This window comes from Dasypus novemcinctus, chromosome 2 (genome assembly GCF_030445035.2).
Source record: "Dasypus novemcinctus isolate mDasNov1 chromosome 2, mDasNov1.1.hap2, whole genome shotgun sequence".
Taxonomy (NCBI): domain Eukaryota; kingdom Metazoa; phylum Chordata; class Mammalia; order Cingulata; family Dasypodidae; genus Dasypus; species Dasypus novemcinctus.
Genome location: NC_080674.1, coordinates 164,110,193 through 164,130,988, shown reverse-complemented (window position 1 = coordinate 164,130,988; position 20,796 = coordinate 164,110,193). Strand labels below are relative to the sequence as shown.

The 20,796-nt window shown below is 43.4% G+C and overlaps 1 protein-coding gene and 1 long non-coding RNA gene across 2 annotated transcripts in view; one reads left to right on the top strand and one right to left on the bottom strand.

Annotated features, from left to right (window-relative positions):
• Window positions 1–20,796, bottom strand: part of GALNT10 (polypeptide N-acetylgalactosaminyltransferase 10) — a 238,344-nt gene that overhangs the window by 66,550 nt on the left and 150,998 nt on the right. The gene's annotated exons all lie outside the window — the stretch shown is intronic.
• On the top strand, window positions 642–4,499 carry LOC139437187 (uncharacterized). The gene is made up of 3 exons (XR_011646971.1): window positions 642–690; window positions 1,028–1,193; window positions 4,197–4,499. It is a non-coding gene; the product is annotated as an uncharacterized lncRNA (long non-coding RNA).

Here is a 20,796-nt window from a genome sequence, read left to right as displayed (position 1 = left end):
GGCGCTGGGCGAGAATTACCCTAGGCCAGAGGCAGAACTGCTCCACTAACCTTACAAATCTCTCCCGGGTCAGACACTCCTGCCCAGCTGGCCTGAATGAGGATTCTAACCCGGGAGAACCAGAGTTTCAGGGACACAATGTGGTTTCAGTGGTTAAAAAAAAAAAGAAGCCCCTGCAACAAGCGGCGGTAGGAAGGCGCGTTTACCGTGGCTTTTAAGGCGTGAATGGTACATGAAGGAGGAGACAGCCCTTCAGAGCACAGCCCTGCTCCGCTCCAAAGTGTGCACCAATTAAGATGATTACTGGTTTCCTTACAACACAAATACTAATGGCCTGTCAGACTCTGGCATATTTTTCTTGGTAACCTTCAACTCGGAATGATTAATAAGGCTCTGGTGGCAAGGCTCATACACACGCAGGCGGAAAAAAGCTAAAAAAACACTGACTAATGCACAGCCAAAGCGGCAGAGGTTTGTGAAAACAAGTACTGAAAGACTGTGATTGTTTGGGAGACTGAGGTCATGATCAATGGCAGGGAATGTCCTGGGAATGCTCTGACGAATAAGGATTAGAACAAACCACGCGACCCCACAAAGGTCACTTTCCCTGTCTGGGCCTCAGTTTCTTGACTGTTAAATGGGGATAAGAAGCCCTTTGCTGCTTGCCAGGCTGGATGTTTGTCTAGAAGGGTATGTAGAGATGCAGAGTGGAAACATTATTATTAGCAGTAGTAATACTTCAGGGGGTGGCACATACATAGAGCTGGGAGTACAGTAGGGGTTAAGAAAATCAGACAGGCTTGGGGGAATGCCAAGCATTCCCACAGACCAGCTCTGCCAAGTCACTTCAGTCTCCGCATCAATTTGGACTGAATCATGTTCCCCACAAACCCATGTTCAAGTCATAACCCCTGGTCCTGTGGGTGTGAACTCATTTATAAGTAGGATCTTCACAGGTCCTATTACACTATGGCCAGACTGAATCAGGGCGGCCTTAATCTAATATGACTTGAGTCCTTATAAGCAGAGGAAATGTGGACACAGCAGAAGGAAATAGGAGGAGACGGACGGCCACGTGACGGAGGAGAAGACTGAGCTGTGGACCGCCGGCAAGTCACCGCCACAATGCTACAGACCCCAGAGAACGTACGGTCTGGCCGACACCTGGATTTTGGCCTGCAACCTCCAAAACTGTGAGTCAGTAAATTCCTTTTGCTTCAGCCAACTAGTCTGTGATATTTGTCACAGCAGCCCTGCAGAACGAAGACTTCATCTGGTAAGCGGTGGTAAAAATAGAACCTCCTTTCTTAGGGAGTTAGGATGAGAAGAGATGATGTGTGTGGAATGACCTGCAAAGCCAATGTGTGACAGACTGAGCATCAGTGCCAGTTAGCTGCAGTTTTCACTATTGCCATTGTAGTACCAGCTCAGGAAAAATGGAACCAACCATGGAATCCCCCAAAACTCCCATTTATATTTACTAATGCTCCTACAGAACACTCCAATCTCTTTTCTTCTACATAATCAAGGCCAGAGAAGGTGCCCAAATACCCTTAACAGAACTCCCTCCTTGTGCTCCATGAGTTTCACTTCAGGAGAAAAATGGTAAAGACTTTTCCATTTGGCTTTCCCAAAAGTGTGAATTGCTAGGCAAAGGTATCAACGCCTAACTGATATTTTAAAAGTCTAACTTTGGTAATTAATGAGGATGTAGTCAGAGGCGGCTCACTCCACCCATTCTTTTTTTAATCCTCATTCATCCTATATAAAGTGCTGTGTAAACAGGGTCTCAAAGCCTTCTCCTCCAACCTTAAGCCCGTCCCACTAAGAAATTCTGGAGCACCCTGGCCTAATATAAGTCAAATCTCCACCTCAGCTCACAGGTGAGCAGCCCTATGAGATGCTTAAAAGGTCCCCAGGTTGGAAGGCTGAGGGTCCTGAGAACAGAGCTGGGGGCGGAGTCACATGTTCCCAGGGCAGGCAGCAAAGGGGTGAAAACCCAGCGAACTCCCCTGCGCCCTGTGGGCAATGCAGGCCACAGAGCATATCAAGAGAATACGGAGGAACAGATTGTTTTGGGAATTCTTCCAACTTCTAAATATCAGCAATTCAAACAGATTTTAAAAAAATATTTTGAAGGCCATATAAACAGGTCTATGGGGCTGTGCCCAGGACCTTGAAAGGAACATAAACTCTTCAAAGCCAGAAGTTTATGACCTAGAGCAAAGAAGGAGTAATTCACCAAATGGAGTTCTCTAAGACCATAGGAATTTAATGGATCAGAAAAGAGAAGATGATAAAACCACCTGTAATTTCACCTCCCAGACCACTATTAACCATTTGATATACACACTTCCAGGCATTTTGAAAAACACATACCTATGGTTAGAGATGCTTTGCTTGGTTTTTATATTTAACAGGAATGGACTCAGGTGGACACACCAATTTGTAGCCATTTTTCCCCCTGCACTTACCCTTACATTGCCATCACCTTTCATGCTGAGACCTGTCCTTTTAGACAGCTCTCACCCCAAACCCTCCTCCCTAACAAAATGTACTCACTCAGCAGTTTTTCTGGGCTGTACTAAACCAATGTTTCTCAAATTTAAGTAAAAGACAGACTTCCTCTAAAAGAAAAAAATGTACCGTGGTCTCTCCCATAACCATACCTAGGGATTTATGTCAAACGTGCTAACCAAAGAAAGCCAAGGCTGCAGTTTTTCAACTGTGAATTTTCATTACAAAGAAATGTGTCTTCACAACTGGTAAAATAATTTTTTGGATGATTAAAAATCAAATGACAAGATTAAAATGGAAAATTCCTGGTTAACTCCATTGCACCCCCATTTGAGAAACACTGGCGTAAGGCACAATAACAGGACCCCAGAACCCGAGGCCTTTGCTAGTTAAGCTCTGAGGCTCATTTTTACCTGGATTGGCCTCTCCTTCCCCCAGGCCCCAGACCGTTGTTCACTTTAGTCCCAGTCCCAGTCCCAGGAGGGAACTGAGAAACTGTGGAGGTAACCGTTTCACCCTGGGGTTGTGCCGAGGTGCTCCAGGGTCTCCTTCTCTCACCTTTAGCCATACTGGAATTTCTTTTCTACACCCAGCTCATGGGCAAGACTTCTTCTGAAGAAACGTTTTGCTGATGAAAACCCAAAAAAGTTGGAAAACCACTGACGGAGGCCATTCCATTTCACAGATGGTGCGCCTCAGACCGGGGAGGGCCCACTGGGTGGCTGGTGAATCCGTGACAAATGGGCCCCACGGGCTGGGGCTACTGCCCTTGGTGCCCAGACCCCTTCCACCCCTCACAGTGAACACTGTCTCCAGGCATGCCCTGAAAATACGCACTAGATCCTTCAATTGTCAAAGGTGCCCCACATTTCCTCTCACGTGCAGATGACCAGATGCGAAGACTGAAAAAACTTAAGGGATGCTCTGTGCACTGTGCGGGGGTCTCCAGACTGAACCCTCGTACCAGCACAGAGACGGGCGTGGCTGGGGGAAAGAGCCTGATGTCCTCGGCAGGTCTGTAAATGCAGACATAATCTTCTTAGCTGGCAAAACCCTTATGTGATTTCACTGAAAGATCAAATGAATTCAACTTTAAAATCCATTCCCATTTTAAATTTCAGAACAGAGGCTTTCAGGAAATGAAGTCTTCCTGGGTCCTGGAGCCAAATGTTCGATGGTGGGTGCCCAGACCCTCAGCTGTAGGCGGGCAGGTGGGCTTGGTCTTAGGTGTGCCAGACACCTGGAAGGGAAGTCAGAAGACCTGGGTTCTAGGCCCAGGTGTGCCTTATACTTGCTGTGTGACTTTAGGCCAGTCACTTATCCTTTCTGGACCTCAATCTCCTCATCTCTAACCTATGGCTGCTACTACGTAGTTGACTTCTTCGGATTGTTGTGACAATTGGAAGTGGCAGGTGCTGTCCGGAGTCAGTCTGTGTTTTGTCACTTAAGTCCCTGCAGTTCAGTTACCTCATTTGCAAAATGGCATAAACCAACTTATTAATGCTGGAAGGAGTGGTGAGGGTATCAGAGATTCTTGCTGAAAAAGAAAGGTAGGACTAAAAAATTGCTTCTTTCTTTCACACACAATAGGAGTTGCTGCCTGAAACACATTACCAAGCAAGTACTCAAATAGCTCACCAGCTTTTAAAAATTTTTATTATTTTTTTTCTTTTTCACAGCTTTTGAGGCAAGCTCGCTACTACCATGGCAGGCCCCTTGTCCCTCCTCTCTCCCGTGGACTATTGTTCCTCCTGAAGCCTTTCAGAGAAGGCCACCCACCGAGACGGCACACTGCTGAGTGCAGAGCTTCATGCGCAGGGAAAGCCATTGCAGCAATCGTCTCTCACGTCTTCTTGCTTCACTTTCCCCTTTCATCCTCGCTCTCACTGCCTTGGGCTTACTCCTCCCAAATAAAGTGTCAAAACTGTAATAATTACTCAGCCTGTTTTCTAGATGTCATGCGCTAATTAAGATAAAGAATAACTGTACATTTGCTCTAATTTGTAAAGTAAAAGTTAGTCATTTGGTACTTGAAGAATTGTCAGTAACAAAATTGCTTCCTATACATAACGTATCCCAACCCCTACTGTCCCAATATCATAGTGGAGAATGATTGATTAGAATATAGAGAGGTGAAGGAGAGTGCATTAGTGGGCTTTGATTCAAGTACCCAGGGGCACTCTTGTATCTGTTTATCAACTCAACAAATATTTAATTTAATGGGGCCCTATGTGACTGGCCTTGTGCTAAGTCCTGAGGGCACAGAGGTAACTAAGACATGGGCCACGTCCTCAAGCAGCTTGCAGTAGAGCAGGGGAGTCAACATGTAGACACTGGGGTCAGTGGTCTGTGTGAGTAGGGGGGGGGAAGGTAGGGATCTGCTCTATCTAGGACAGGGATCAGGAAAGGCTTCACAGAGGAGGAAACTCTTGAGCATGGTCCAGTAGGAAGAAACGGAGCTTGACAGGAGGCTGGGTGAGTGGGAATAAATCACTCATCTCTGAGTTCCCATTGCCTATTGCTTTTTTTCTTTTCTTCTTTATTTTCTCTTAAATGTTACATTAAAAAAATATGAGGTCCCCATATACACTCCATCCCACCCACTCTATCCCTCCCACATCAACCTCTTCCATCATTACGGCACATCTACTGCACCTGGCGAATGCATTCTGGAGCACCGCTGTACCACATGGACAGTGGTCCACATTGTAGTCCACATTCTCCCCGAGTCCACCCAGTGGGCCACGGCAGGACACACAATGTTCAGCATCCGTCCCTGCAGCACCAGCCAGGACAACTCCAAATCCTGAAAATGCCCCCACACCATATCTCTTCTTCCATCTTCCTACCATCAGCAGCCACTGTGGCTACCCTCTCCACAACACTATTACAATTTCTACCCTTACTAAGCATAATAGATCCCCAGCAGAAAACCAGTAAGTTGACTCTAATCCATACTCTATTCCTCCATCCTGTGGACCCCAGGAAGGTTATGTCCATTCCCCCTCTATATCAAGAGGGCTTAGATTCCACATGGATGATGGATGCAATTATCCTGCCTGCAGCTGTAGGCACTCTTGGCTCTCTGGTAGGCACTCTTCACCTCCCTGTCAGCTGGCCAGGGTAAGTCCAACAAACCAGAGGGTAGGAGCCACAAGTCTGCTGAGGCCCAGGGCTAGCCATCACATGGACTGTCCAGAATTTCAGGTTTCCTGAGTATACACCAACTCAAACACCAACCACAGGTCCGGTAAAAGCACAGAAGAGGCATGTGTAGAAAGGTCATATCTGAGTCCAACTCCATCACAGTCAGGAACACAAACTCTAAAGTATGGCCAACTGAAATGGCCCTGAACTCCAAAGCAATCTGCTATGACCAAAGAACCTGTGGGTCTCTGCAGCCCTCAGGAGAACTGGCACCTGGGTTTCCATCTACCTTGGCTGTCTCTGGTACCCTGCTGAGGTATGCATAAGCATCACCCCTCTGATGACCTCCTGACTCTTTTTTGGGGTCTTAAGCCATATAAACTCACTTGTCCTTTCCATTTCCCCCTTTTATCCAAAGTCAAAAAGCAGTTTTTAACACCTGATATTACATATAGGCTGAGATATTCTGCCGGTATGAGTTGACTCCTTTATTCAAGGTCTTTTTCTAGTTACATCGTCAGCTGGTGCTTGGTAGTAATCCCTTGGTGCCAGGGAGGCTTATCCCTGGGAGTCATGTCCCATGCTGGAGGGAAGGTAATGCCTTTACATGCTAAGTTTGGCTTAGAGTGGCCACATTTGAGCAACATGGAGGCTCTCAGGAGGTAACTCTTAGGCACCCTGCAGCTCTAGACCTAGTTCATATTTCAGGCACACAGGCTCATAATCAGAGCCATCAGTATCAAGGGCTCATCGGAGGACCATCCATCTTTGTTGGTCTTTGCCATTGCACTTGGAGGATCATTGCTGTTCCATTGGGGAATGTGATAGAGCTCCCCTGGCCAGGAACTCAGCACTCTCTCAGCTGTTGTTTCCAAATGAAACCACTATGAAAATATCCAAACCTTTTTATGTACCCTGTAAACATGCCCTGGAGAACTCTCTCCCAACCATGTCCCCCCCACCAATAACACTACTGCCTTTTATTCTTTCAAAGCAGAGATTTCATTTCCTTATAGAATTTCAGCTCCTTGTGGGCAGGGATTGTGTTTATTTTTCATCAATGTATCCCTATCCTCCTTCATCTGAAAGTCTAGCTTAAAGCCTTGTGCATGGTAGGTGATCACCAGAGATTTCTGAAGGCCTGGGACAGGCAAGCTCATTAATTTAGTAATCTCTTACCTTCTCTTCAACCCAACACCCTGAGGAAGGCCGGTCACTCCTCATCAGCCACTGTGATTCCTTGGAGCCACGTTCTCTCCCGAAAGGGAGCAGAGGTATGTGAGGAGTGAGAAAAAGCCTGCCCTGCAACTTTGTTCTACTCTTCTGGGTTGGGTAAAAAGTGCTTCCTTTTTGAGCACTTTGGCCATGGATTTTGTTAATGACTAAATCAAATGTGGTGGATAACATTTAAAAGGTTTTATTTTGGGCTGGTTGTAATTGTGATCCATTTTTACTTACATATTGCTGCTTCACTCTCTCTTCCCTTCCAAAATAATAAAGAAAACCCACAAAACAACTTGGCTTCCACTGCCCCCAGAGATGGAAGCCATAATTAGAATCAGAAAACAAAAGACAAACAAACAATCTTGGTTTTTGAGCTTCAAAACTCAAGATCCTAGCATAAACAATACATTTGGAAGAATATCTGCTGAGTGCCCCTCCAGCACCAACTGCCCTCACCACCTTCCTAGAGATTCAAACACCCTTGGGCTCAGGGATTGGGCAGGTATCAGAGAGGAGCTAAGTGCTGGTGACGGAACTGTCCAAGGCAGGACTGGGACCAGGTTTCTGCCTTCAGATAGACAGCTTGAGACAAAGGAAATTCCATTATTTTTTATATTTACCTTTTTAGCCACCTGAGTTGGTGGCCTTGTGAAATTTCTTCCCTGCCATAGCAGGGTATGATCAAAGATTTCTTGAAAAGAAAAGAAAAGAAAAAGAAAAAAAGTGAATAAAATTTCCTAAGCAATTGCTTTGAAATTTTGGCCCCCTGAATAATTAAGGAAATAGTAAATAATAAGAGTACAGCTGTTTAAGATTACAGGCTGAGGGGAGTGGATGTGGCTCAAGCCACACGGGAGGTCCCAGGTTTGGTCCCAGCGCATCCTAAGAACAACAACAAAAAACAAACAACAAGCAAACCAATTCAGCGGAGCCCATGTGGCTCAGTTGTTGAGTGCTGGCTTCCTACATGCAAGGTCCCGGGTTCGATTCCTGGCCCAGCTACATCGTTAACAACAATAACAACAAGAGTAGGGACTGAATTAAAATGTTCAGACAATTGGCAGGGCACAGAATTCCCCTCACATTACTTAATTTGGTTAGCCCACCATTCACACACTCGCCAGCATCTCTGCTACTTGATGCAGGCTTTATTCAATTAACACCAACAATTTAAAAGTCTTTGTAGCATTAAGTGCCATCAAACAGGCCTCTGCATGAACAGACATGTTATTGGGATAATTGAAAATAACGGTCCGTGGTGGATTCCCTTCTGCCTCCTGAATGACGGGGGTTGAAGTGAGGTGAGGGGGAGGCAGCAAAATGGTATAAAGTAGTGGTTAAGGCTGGGGCCTTGGGTGGGCCCATCCCAGGTGAACTCCCATCTTCAATTCTGAGCTGGGTGATCTTGGTCAAGTCACTGGGCCTTGCCCTGCCTCAGGGTTTCATAAGCAAAATGAGGGTAACACTACCCATACCTCAGTGGGCTGCCATGGAGAATTACATGAGAACTGAGTATAAACCACTGAACACTGCACCTGGCACACAGCAAGCACTCAAAGGCCAGGCTCCCAAGGTGTAACAGACGAACCTCACACCCACCTGGGGAGGGGCTGTCAGCAGGTAGAGCTGCTCCTGCCTGCCTCAGGATGCTTCAAGCCTGCCACGGTGGGACGAGCCTTCCCCGGGAGCCCTGCCTGGGAACAGTCCATGCGGCCCAGGAGGCGGTGCTGGGGATGGTCAGGGCAGAGATGGGCAATGTCAGAAATGCAGATATGGTCCCTGAATATTCCCCCAATGAACTGAGGGGCTTTGGAATAAAAAAACAAACAAACTGGTTGTGTATCTTTGCACATGGCACTAAGCTTCTCTGAGTCTCATTTTTATCCATAAAAAGGTGATATTAACACCTCCCAGGATTGTTGTGAGATTCAAATGCAGTAATACAAGTAGTATTTCTAGCACAAAGTAACTGCTCAATAAATGGTAGCTACTGAATTATGCTGTGAACAGGAGCAAGAACCAGAAAATGAGTCAGTAACTAAAGGGAAAACCACCCACCCAGCCGTATAACCTCAGGCAAACCACTTCACCTGCCTAAGCCTCAGTTGTCTCACCTACAAATTGGAAGCAGCCAGATGACCTAAACCATAGGATTGCTGTGAGGATCAGGTAAGTTCACAAATGCAAAAGCTTTATTGACTCTAAACTGGTAAACAAGATCCTAGTGGCTGAAAGCAAAGGGCAGAGGCATGGAAGCCAGTCAATCAAGAACCTCAAGGGCAAGGTGTGCCAGTGAACCAAGGGCACAATGGCCTTTCTTATTTATGTTTACTATATTGGATTTTTTTTCTGGTTACAAAAATATTGCCCAGTAGAAACACATAAAAGCTCACAGGAAAATACAGAAATGTCCTGTGACCCCATCACCTAAAAATAACCTTGGGTCCTGGGTCTTGTTTCAGGGTCGCCCTGCCACAGGCGAGGTACGCACGGCGGCAAGCTGGAGGGATTCTGAGGACAGGTCCTGAGGTCAGCGGCCAGATTCAAGTGCCAGTCCCACCTCCCACCAGAAATGAGGTTTTAACAAGCCTTAGGTGAGTCTGATGTGTGCTAATGTTTGAAACCACTGGTCTACATCATATTTTTAATGACTCACAGCATTTTCTACCATAATTTATTTAATCAGCCTCCTCTTTTCAGGCATTTAGGCTACTTGCCAATGGTGTGCTGGGGCCCATTTGTAGAAGGGTGAGAGTCCATGGTGAGCATCACTTCCCAGCTCTATGTTGGCAGCTTGAAATCAGCCAATTTCCACACCATGGAAATGGGCAAATGCTACAAATCAGGGCTCCCTGTACCCCAACTGGTTGCAAAATTTTGACCATCACTACAGGCTATTTGCAATGGATCTTGCTCTGATGAACATCCATGTACATACATCCTCTGTTTCACATGTTTTACTCGGTTTAGAGCAGGGGTCTTAACCTGGTGTCCACGGAACCCTATGATTTCAGGGGGTCCATGAGCTTGAATTGAAAAAAAATCAACTTATTATCTTTATTTTCTTTGACCTCTAACTGAAATTTAATATTTCCTTCATTTATGAATATATGCAATAAATTACAGTTGTATTCATTTCATCTGACAAAGGGGTCCATGGCACAAAAAAATTAAGAACCCCTCCTCTAGAGCAGCACTGCCCAACAGAACTTTTTGCAATGTTTTAAATGTCTGTCTGATATGATTGCTCCTAGTCATATGTGACTATTGAGCAAGTAAAATGTGTCTTGTGTAACTGAGGAACAGCATTGTAAGTTTCATTTACTTTTAACTAATTTAAATTTAACAAGCCACATGTGACTAGTGGCTACTGTAAAAGGCGTATGCTAAAGATTCTGGAGGCACCATGGTTACAGTCCATCTAAAACTGATCATCACGGTGACCAGAGACACTGTATTATTTACATGAGCTCTGATTTCAAACATTCTGTTCCCACAGACCCATAAACAATGAAATTCCAGGATTTCTTAAATGTTTGAAATTCTGGCACTTCAGAATTTAAATTACATCTCCCGGGCTGCTTTCCCTACCTAAAATGCTTTGTCAGAATATGTGTCCCCTTGGGAATCTAGAAATGTTGAGCTCCCAGCTCAGTACTGGGGCTCAGAAGTCAGTCACTTAAGGGAACATAAGTTCCCTGACAATCACTACTAGGGATTGCTGATGGACCACTGTGCCTCTGTGCTTTGACTTAGGCTGTTCCCTCAGCCCAAAGAACCTTCTTCCCTAGCTAATGACGCTTCTTTTAGGAAGACTTCCCTGATTATTTTCATTTAGAATTAAAGGGCTGGCTCATGAAGTTAAAGGTAAGAGTCTTGAAATACCCACTCAGGACCTAATTAACCCTGATTTGAGGTAGAATTTGGATAACTTTGATAACTGAGTTTCTTATTTCAACACTGATTTGGGATAGCAAATTAGAAAGGAAGGGAAAAAGGGTTGTAAGGACAGAAAAACTGGAGAGGACAAGAAGTAAATGTCATCTAAGAGCCATGCTGTGAAGAAAAAACAAAAGATTTAGGAAAATATATAAATACAAAACTTGGGCTTCTGACACACAGCAGCCACTGGGTCACATGGGCAGGGGCAAATACATTTCCAGAACTCAAGAGCTCTTAAGGATAGTGCTATATTAAATAAATGATATTCATTAAGACAAGTACAAGGCATCACATTTTAATTCTAAAGTCTGGGGAGGAAGTCAGGAAAGTCATCCCAGAGTTCAAGGATTCAAAGCTGGACAGGAATGGAGAAGTCATCCATACTTTACAGATGCAGACACTGAAGCACAAGAGATGATGTAATTTGCTCACGGTCACAGAGCTGTTTCCTGGCACGCTGGAAGAAGAGCTGACCTCCTTGCACTCACACCAATACCTGGAAAAGTCACTTAGTGAATTTTGTATTCCATAATGCCAATGAATTGGAGACATTTACAGAAGAAAAAAATGATATACTCTTCTAGCCCCACAAAGACAGTTTCTCTTGTTACAGGAAACACTGGGAGAGGATTCCTCTCCATATAGAAAAGGAAAAATGGAACAAGAGTTGACAAATATGTGATCTTTATAACGAGGTGTGAATATCACCAATTGGGGGTGATACAATATTTGAAAGGGCATTCTCTAATTGGGGTGATTAATATCCAAATTAGAATTACACATAGACACTGTGAGCACAGGTTATAATACAAAATGAAATCCCCCAAACACATGGCTGTCCATCAAGATGCAAATAACAGAAGAGAAATAAACAAACGACAATACATAAATGACTTCAATGGTCTGTGCACTGCCAGCCATTTATTTTGGGGTTTGGGCCATGAAGGAAGAATAATAGGATTGATCTAGGGCAGTTATAAACCACCACTGAAAAATAAATATACATCTTCTTGCTCTGTGCAGGAGCAGGTATTCAGAACAAGGTGGTTCACACAGACAGACAGCTCTTTAAGTGATACTCTGCAATTACATTACAGCCTTCCAGCAGATAATAAACCTTCAATGTCTTGAATAATTTAAAATTTTCCAGTGGCATGGAGGTTGAAAGGAAAGAAAATCACATTCTGCATTAGAGGGGGGCAAAAAAAAACACCTCATAGCAAATCAACTGTGGGTATTCTGACAGAAAAAATACCCAGATTTTCATTCTTTTTCCTGCTAGGTGGATATTTCGTCTCAGCTCAGTTTGGCCCCTAATTTTCAAAGTCAAAGACCCAAGAGTGAATGAATTGATGAGCAATAAATATAAAGGGCTAAATCCTTAAAAGTTATTCCTATTACCACAGAGGAAGGAATACACAATGATGTATTACTCTGGATTCAAATGAACTTGAGATTGGATCCTGACCTTGCTGCTCACCTGCCCTGTGCATTGGAACTTTCTAATTATCAGTTTTGTCACCTGCAACATTAGGATGATATTATCAGTCTCATAGATTCAATGGGATCATGGATTAACAGTTTCTGGAACATATTAAGTACTTAATAAATGGTGGCCTTTATTATTACCATTTTCATGAAGTATTATTTTTATTCATGATGATTTAAATTTGGGGGTCTTTAAGATAAAACTGGAAAGGGTGATGAAGGAAGGAAGAAGAGAAGGATGATCACAGAGAATTTCATATCATGGAATGTTATCCAAGGAGGGACCTCAAAGCATTGAGACGCAAACATTACCTGCCAGGTGGGGAAACTGAGATCCAGAAGGGATTACAGGATACCTACTCTGAGCCACGCACTGTTCTAAGCCCTCGACATACAATATCTCAGTTCATCTGCCCAACTCTTTTAGTAATCCAATTTTACTCACTGAGGCATAGGAAAGCTAAAGACTAGCATGATGTCACCTACCATTTACCCCAAAGCTTGGGTTCTTAGATCCCAGCTCCTGATTCAAAGCCCAGACAACTAAGGTTTCTAAAAGCAGTGGTCTCTTGGAAGGGATAACTTGGGATAAAAGATTAAGACAAGAACAAAAAAAAAAACCAGATGTAAAAATTTAGCTGAGATAAAGACAAAGTCTTGAATTTAGTTTTTTGTGTGTGTGTGTTTAAAATAATGTGTACAAGTATAGTTTTATACTGTTGTAAAAGCAGTACTATCTATAGAGGAGTTGGTGGTCATAAAATTTGGTTCCCACTTATTCACTGTTGGTGGGAATACAGAATAGTATAGCCACTGTGAAGGACTGTTTGGCGTTCCCAAAGAAGTTGAATAAAGACTTGCCCTGTGACCCTGCAATACCAGTACAGGGTATATACCCAGAAGAACTGAGAGCCAGTGACACGAACAGACATCTGCACACCGTTGTTCATAGTGGCATTATTCATGATTGCCTAAACTTGGAAAAAACCCAGGTGTCCATCAACCGATGAATGGATAAACAAACTGGTGTATTCACACAGAATATTATGCAGCTGCAAGAAATGAAGTCGTAAAGCACATGACAACATGGATGAGCCAGGAGGACATTATGTTGAGTCAAGCAAGCCAGACAAAAAAGAACAAATACTGTATGACTGTATTATTATGAACCAAATATATTGTGTAACATATTGTATGATTAAAAAACAAAGAAATTTTATATATCCAGGACATTTAATTGAGAAATGGATGTTTTTATACAAATATGTTTTTTTAGTTTTTAATTGTTATATTTTTCAATTATTAAATGTACAAAATAAAGTTGAAAAAAAAAAAAAAAGGCAGTTCCCCATACTGCCACGGTAGGCTTCTGTGGTGAGCTATAGACTTGGCACATTGGAGAACCTCCAAAGAAGGTATCATTAGAGAGTGCCTTTGAGAGATGACAGCTGGTGTTGTTCAGTGTTTGAAGTGTATACTCTATGTGCTGTGTTAGCTATTAGCTAAATGGCACAGTGGAGTGGACACTCAGCTCCACTAGCAAAGAAACGTATTTGAGGATGAGCCAAATTAAAATACATTTAGGCAGCAAAGGACATAACTAGGGTGTCCATATCTGCTGCTGGAAGCCCCCTATAGCATGTTGGAAGTCTGGTTCTGCCAGCAGAAGTAGACCCACAGGGACAGCCTGGACCTGGGGGATACAACTGTGTGCCTCACTTCCGGAGGGACCTGACAGCCTGTGGGGCTCTCCCAGGCCAGCAATTGGTACATCCTGAATGTGGAGCTGGGCTTTGTCATTAACCAGTTCTATGACGTTAGACTAGTTCCTACCCACCTGTGAGCCTCTGTTTTATACCTCTAAAGTGTGCTGGTTGGGGCAAGATCCCCGAAAGCAGTACTGAAATGCCCTGCACTCTGAAGTCATGCGGCCTGAAAACACTAGGTTTTTACCATCAGTGGAGCTCCTTGATGTTTTCCAGTTTTAAAAACAGAATTTGCATGTGGGGTAACTTGCAAATGCCTGAACTTGAGGTTCTGCATGTGGGGAGTTCGGTAAGAGATGGGATCCATGGGAAAGTTGAGGACAACCAGCAAGATGGCAGCTGAGTAAGGCGCTCCTAGAGTCAGCTCCTGCTAGCAAACACCTAGAGCTCTCTGGAGCTAGCTGAAGCCCCTGTTTGGGGGCTCTAGGAGGCCAGAAGGGCATCCTGCAATATCCTTGAAGGAATGGAAGAAGGAGGTTGCCCATCTGCAGAGAAGACTTGTAAGTAGAGCGCTCCATGCCCTGGAGGCCAGTGCCTATCCTCCACTGGAGGCACACGCTGCCTCAGGAGCTATTCTGTGGCTGGAATTGAAAGCTCCACTTCCCAAAAATGGGGGAGGAAGAGACGGCTGGGCACCAACTTCCGCTACTGATGAGTAAATCCAGCAGGCTAACGCATAACCCTGAGAACAGCTAAAGTTTGAGCCTGTCCACGTCAGAAAGAGGCTGGGAGCTACCATATTAACTCCGCACCTGGCACAAGGGGAAGTGGGGTGGACTGAGAATCCCAGTGCTGGTGGGGACCTGCTTCTTTTCATCCAGGTCAGATTGCAGCTCTGGCCTGGGCCCCAGTGCCACCTCCAGCAGGGAGGAAGCTGTGGGGACCTGCGCCAGCATCTCCAGAAAATTACCAGCCAGCCACGGAGGCCAGTAATCATCCTACTCTGGCGCCCCAGGAGCTGTTTTGTGACAGGAATTGGAAGCTCCATTTACCAAAAACAGGGGAGGAGGTGACGGTTGGCTGCTGATTTCAGCTACTGATTGGTAGACTCCGGCTGGCTAAGAGATAACCCTGGGAACAGCTGGGGTGTGAATCTGCCCAAGTCGGAAAGAGGCCGGTGGCCACCATTTTGGCTCCACCTCCAACGAGAGAGGAAGCAGGGCTGACCAAATATCACAGTGACGGTAGGAACCAGTTTCTTTCACCCAGATCAACCTATAGTCCTAGACTAGCCTTCAGCCCCATCTCTGATGGGAGGACGCTGGTGGGGCCTGCACCAGCCTATCCAGGTAACTGCAGGTACCTTTGGCTGGCACAGACTGAAAACTAGAAGTCTACTGGGGCAACTGCAGTCATCTTGGACCTGCACTGCATGGATTGCTGCCCACACCTGCAGCTCCATCACTGCCCCAGGCAGGGGATAAAGGGGAATGAAGTTTCATCAGTCTCTCTGATCAACTACAGTCTAGGGCTGCATGACTTGGATTATTCCACAGAGCTGTGACTGTCCCTACCCCTGGCAAAGGAGAAAGTTGTGAGAAGCTTCATTTCTCCCTGGCGCAATGAGGGCAGCTTGAGCCTCCATAGCTTACAGAATCAATTACAACCTTGGCCCTACTGCACAACTAGCAAGGGAGAAAGGGCAGGAAGCCCTAAGCTACAGAGAAAAATGCTCCCAGAATAAATACTCTAGTAAGCCAGATGACAAGACACCAACAAAAAATTACAATCCACATCAAGAAACAGGAAGCCTTGGCCCAGTAAAAGGATCAAGATAAGCCTCCAGATGACATAAAGAGGTTGAGACAACTAATCATAGATGTTCAAACAAATCTCCTTAATACATTCAATGAGATGGCTAAAGAGATAAAGGATATTACGAAGACACTGGATGAGCACAAAGAATTTGAAAGCATATACAGAAAAACAGCAGATCTTATGAAAGGTGCAGTCAATGAAATTAAAAAAACACTGGAATCATATAATAGCAAATTTGAGGAGGCCGAAGAAAGGATTGGTGAGCTTGAAGAAATGGCCTCTGAAAGTGAACATACAAAAGATAAAGAAAAGCATGGAAAAAATTGAACAAGGTCTCAGGGAGCTAAATGACAGCAAAAGGCATGCAAATGTATGTGTGATGAGTGTCCTAAAAGGAGAAGAGAAAGGAAAAGGGGCAGAAGGAATATTTGAAGAAATAATGGTAGAAAATTTCCCAACCCTATTGAAGGACATAGATATCCATGTCCAAGAAGCATAATGTATTCCCATCTGAAAAAATCCGAATAGACCAATCCGAGACACATACTCATCAGAATGCCAAATGCCAAAGACAAAGAGAGAATTCTGAGAACAGCAAGAGAGAAGCAATGCATAACACATAAGGGATACCCAATAAGATTAAGTGCTGATTTCTCACCAGAAACCATGGAGGCAAGAAGATGTGGTCTGATATATTTAAGATACTACAAGAAAAAACCTTCCAGCCAAGAATCTTATATCCAGCAACACTGTCTTTCAAAAATGAGAGCGAGATTAGAATATTCACAGATACACAGAAACCAAGAGAATTTCTAAGCAAGAGATCAGATTTTCAGGAAATACTAAAGGGTGTACTAGAGCCTGAAAAGAAAGGGAGAGAGAGGACTGGAAGAGAGTCTATAAATGAAGATTAGATCAATAAAAGTAACTAAAAGTGTTGAAAGAGTGATGAAAATAAAATATGACAGATAAAACTCAAATAGTCAGGAATAAACTTAACCAATGATATAAAGCACTTGTATTAAGAAAACTGCAACTTAATGTTAAAAGAAATTAAAAAAAGTCCTAAATAACTAGAAGAATATTCCATGCTCATGGATTAGAAGACTAAATGTCATTAAGATGTCAATTCTACTCAAATTAATATACAGATTCAAAGCAATCCCGATAAAAATTCCACCAGCATTAAAAAAAAAAACCCTGAAAACATGATCATCAAATTTATTTAGGAGGTAAGGGGTCCTGAAGAGCCAGAAACATCATAAAAAGGAGATGCAAACCCTCACCTCCAGACTTTAAATCATATTACCTAGCTATAGTGGTAAAAACAGCATAGTCCTGGCATAAAGACAGACACATGGACCAATGGAATAAAATTTATGATTCAGAAACAGACCCTCACATATATGGTCAAGTGATTTTTGACTAGCCTGTCAAATCCACACAGTTTAGGCAGAACAGTCCATTCAACAAATGGTACTGAAAGAATTGGACATCCATAGCTGAAAGAAGGAAGGAGGACCCCTATCTCACATCTTATCCAAAAACTAACTCAAAAGGGATCAAAAACCTAAAAACAAAAGAACTATAAAACTTCTTAAAGAAATTGTAGGAAAATATCTTTTTTTTTTAAAAGATTTATTTATTTTATTTCTTTCCCCTTCCCCCCTGCCCCAGCTGTTTGTTCTGTGTCTATTTGCTGTGTCTTCTTCTTTGTCCACTTCTGTTGTTGTCAGCAGCATGGGAATCTGTTTCTTTTTGTTGCGTCATCTTGTTGTGTTAGCTTTCCATGTGGGCGGTGCCATTCTTGGGCAGGCTGTACTTCCTTTCACATTGAGCAGTTCTCCTTACAGGGCGCACTCCTTGTGCGTGGGGCTCCCCTATGCAGGGGACACCCATGTGTGGCAGGGCACTCCTTGCGCACATCAGCACTGCTCATGGGTCAGCAGCACACGGGTCAAGGAGGCCTGGGATTTGAGCCGTAGACCTCCCATGTGGTAGACAGACGCCCTAACCACTGGGCCAAGTCTGCTTTCCTGTAGGAAAATATCTTTAAGATCTGGTGGTAGGCGGTAGATTCTTAAAGGAGATAAGAGGAGGACTGAGATGGACTACTGATGTTTAATGTATGCAGAAGCTTTAATTAGCTTTACTGTAAAAGTGTGGAAATATATAGAGTGGATGGTAACATATAGTGAGTAACAGTTTATAAATGGGTATATGGTTGAAAATGGTAGTCTAGGTAGGTAAGTGCCAAGTGACAGAATGGTAGAGAATAATCTAGGAAGTGAATCGCACAGTAAACCAAGAGGTGGATGAGAATTGTGGTTGATGGTACAGATGCAAGAGTGTCCTTTGTGAGTTAGAGCAATTGTACATCACTGCTGGAGAGTGAAAGGAATGTGGAGAAGCATGGGAAAAATATACCTGGAATGACCTATGGATTGTGGTTAGTAGTAATAATATAATACTCGTGTATCTACGCAAAAGATGTCCTGTGTTGATAATGAGGCAGTATGGAAAATGTGAGCCAAATGTACACTATGGACATGGCAACAATCAGATGATATTATCTTATCTGTAGCAAATGTTCCACCACAGTGTGGTGTGCTGATGGAGGAGTGTTGTTTGGGAATTCTGCATATGTGCATGATTGTTTTATAAATTTACAACTTCTGCCATAAAAAATATATTTTAAAAATAATAATAAGGTTGGTTGGGGGAAAACCACACCAAATGTAAGATAAGGACTATGATTAGTAGTAAGAATTTGACAACATTCTTTCATAATTTATAACAAACATCTTACGACAATGCAAGGTGTTGGTGGAGGGCTAATATGGGACCCCTGTATGATGTTATGCATGTTTGCTTTATAAGTTCACAACTTTTACTATACACTTAATTGTTTATGTATGTTCATATTTAAATGATATAAAGATAATAATAGGGTTGGTTGGGGAAAAATACTTTGGTAAGTAGTAATATTTTGACAATGCTATTTAATCATTAGTTAAAAAGGTTTAATAACAATGGAAGTTATTGGTGGTGGCATGATTCATGAGAGTTCTGTATGATGTTATATATGTTTGTTTTGTAAGTTCACAGCTATTATTATATACTTATTATTTATGTATGAGTGATATACTTCAATAGATTAACTGAAAAAATAATAAAGGTTTAAATGTGACTAGAACCAGAATGTCTGTTCTGGAGCTCACTTTATTATCACCTTTTTTAAGAAATTTACTTTGTAGTTGAAGGGACGTATGGGGAATACGCATAGTGTCTTCTGAAACCTGGAGGGAATCCTGGGGAAGTCGGGGCAGAACTAGACCCCATGATGGACATGGCAGGGAGGATGGTTTTAATTCAACTTGAGGAAGCACTTTCCTAAGAGCTGTTCGGTCAATTAAGGCATGGCAGGACAAGTACAGCATGAGGTGGCCTTCAGGATTAGCAGCTTAGCCTCAAGGTTCACTTGCAGCAAACCTAAGCAGGTGCACGTACCAAACTGAAAGAACCAAGGCCTGGGGTGCCTTGATTGCGCTTTTCTATTTCTAAAGTCATAAAGGTAGTTAGAAGTGGGTTCATTCAGAGGGAAGACTTAGGGGCAAAAATGCTCATGGGGAAGTATGAAATGTCCCAGGAAAGGACAGAAATCCATGTGCTGTAGAACAGAGCCTTTAAACCAGGGACACTGAGGTTGCAGGGGATCTGATCCACCCCAGAAGAGATGGGACCATGCAAAGGAAAAGGCAAGAAGCTTCTGACTCAGGATCCAGCAGGGCAGCAAACACTTCCTCATATGAAAAAACATTTTTTTTAATTGGACATTTCAGATGGAATTTATGCTATGCCTAGTGAATTTAGAGTTATGGACTGAGTTGGGACCTCAAACAGGTGATTATGGTAATTTAGAGAGAACGTACCAAGCCATTTCTGTCATAAGTCCATTCCAGCTTGAAAATAATAGTGCCTTCTTGTATTTATAGAGTACTGAATACTTTCCAAAGTGCTTTCCCATCTATTATCTCATCTGATCCTCACACCGGGCCATAGGAATAGGTTAGGGCTCTGCCAAAGGGCTTTTAACAAGAGCTTTCCTCTCTTTGGACTTCAGTTTCTCTATCAGAAAATGAAGGAATTGGACTTATCACTAAATACGTTTTGAGAGCTCCTCCCAGGGCTAACATATGAAGGCAGAGTTTCTCAGCCAGCACAAGGACCTGGGAGGACCTGCGTCTGCATCTGAAGCCCCCAGGAGCTGGGGATAATATAGATTCCTGGGTTTCATCCAGACCACAGGCTTGGCCTCTGCAGGGGATGGGGTCTGGGACTCTGAATTTTAGACTTAACTTCCCAAGTGATTTCATATGCACAGCAAAATTAGAGAACATATACTCTAGTATTTCGTAACTCCTCAGCTCTGAGATCTTGTCATGAAACACACACTCAACAACTGAAAAAATCCTGAAAAAGTATAAAATTCTGATGAGTGGGGAAAAAACATCCTAGTGTTGGCTGAGTGTATGTGATTACCCAGATAATAACAGCCTCTCAAGGATATAATTAGTGCCCTGGAAATTGGAATATGACTGTTTAATAATTTAAGTGAGATCATCAGGATTAATGAAGAGCGGTTGAAATTAAATGTGAGCCCATTAATCCACACAGGCCTCTATAGCAAGGCAATTATTTATGACAAGACATCCAGAAAACAGGGGTCTGGCCAAGGCTGAAGGCATCTTCAATTATCTCCTCTCACAAGGGCCGTGGGTTTTTACATTGAGGGTGATCCAGAGCATACATTCAAAGAAATCACCATTCGGGTATATCACCAAGCACACCTGCCATTCCTGGAATCTTGTGTTTTCCCAAAGTCTGATCTTTCAATTCTCTCAAAAGAATCTGAGATGTCTGTTAAGAATGCAGATTACTGGGGCCCACCGCA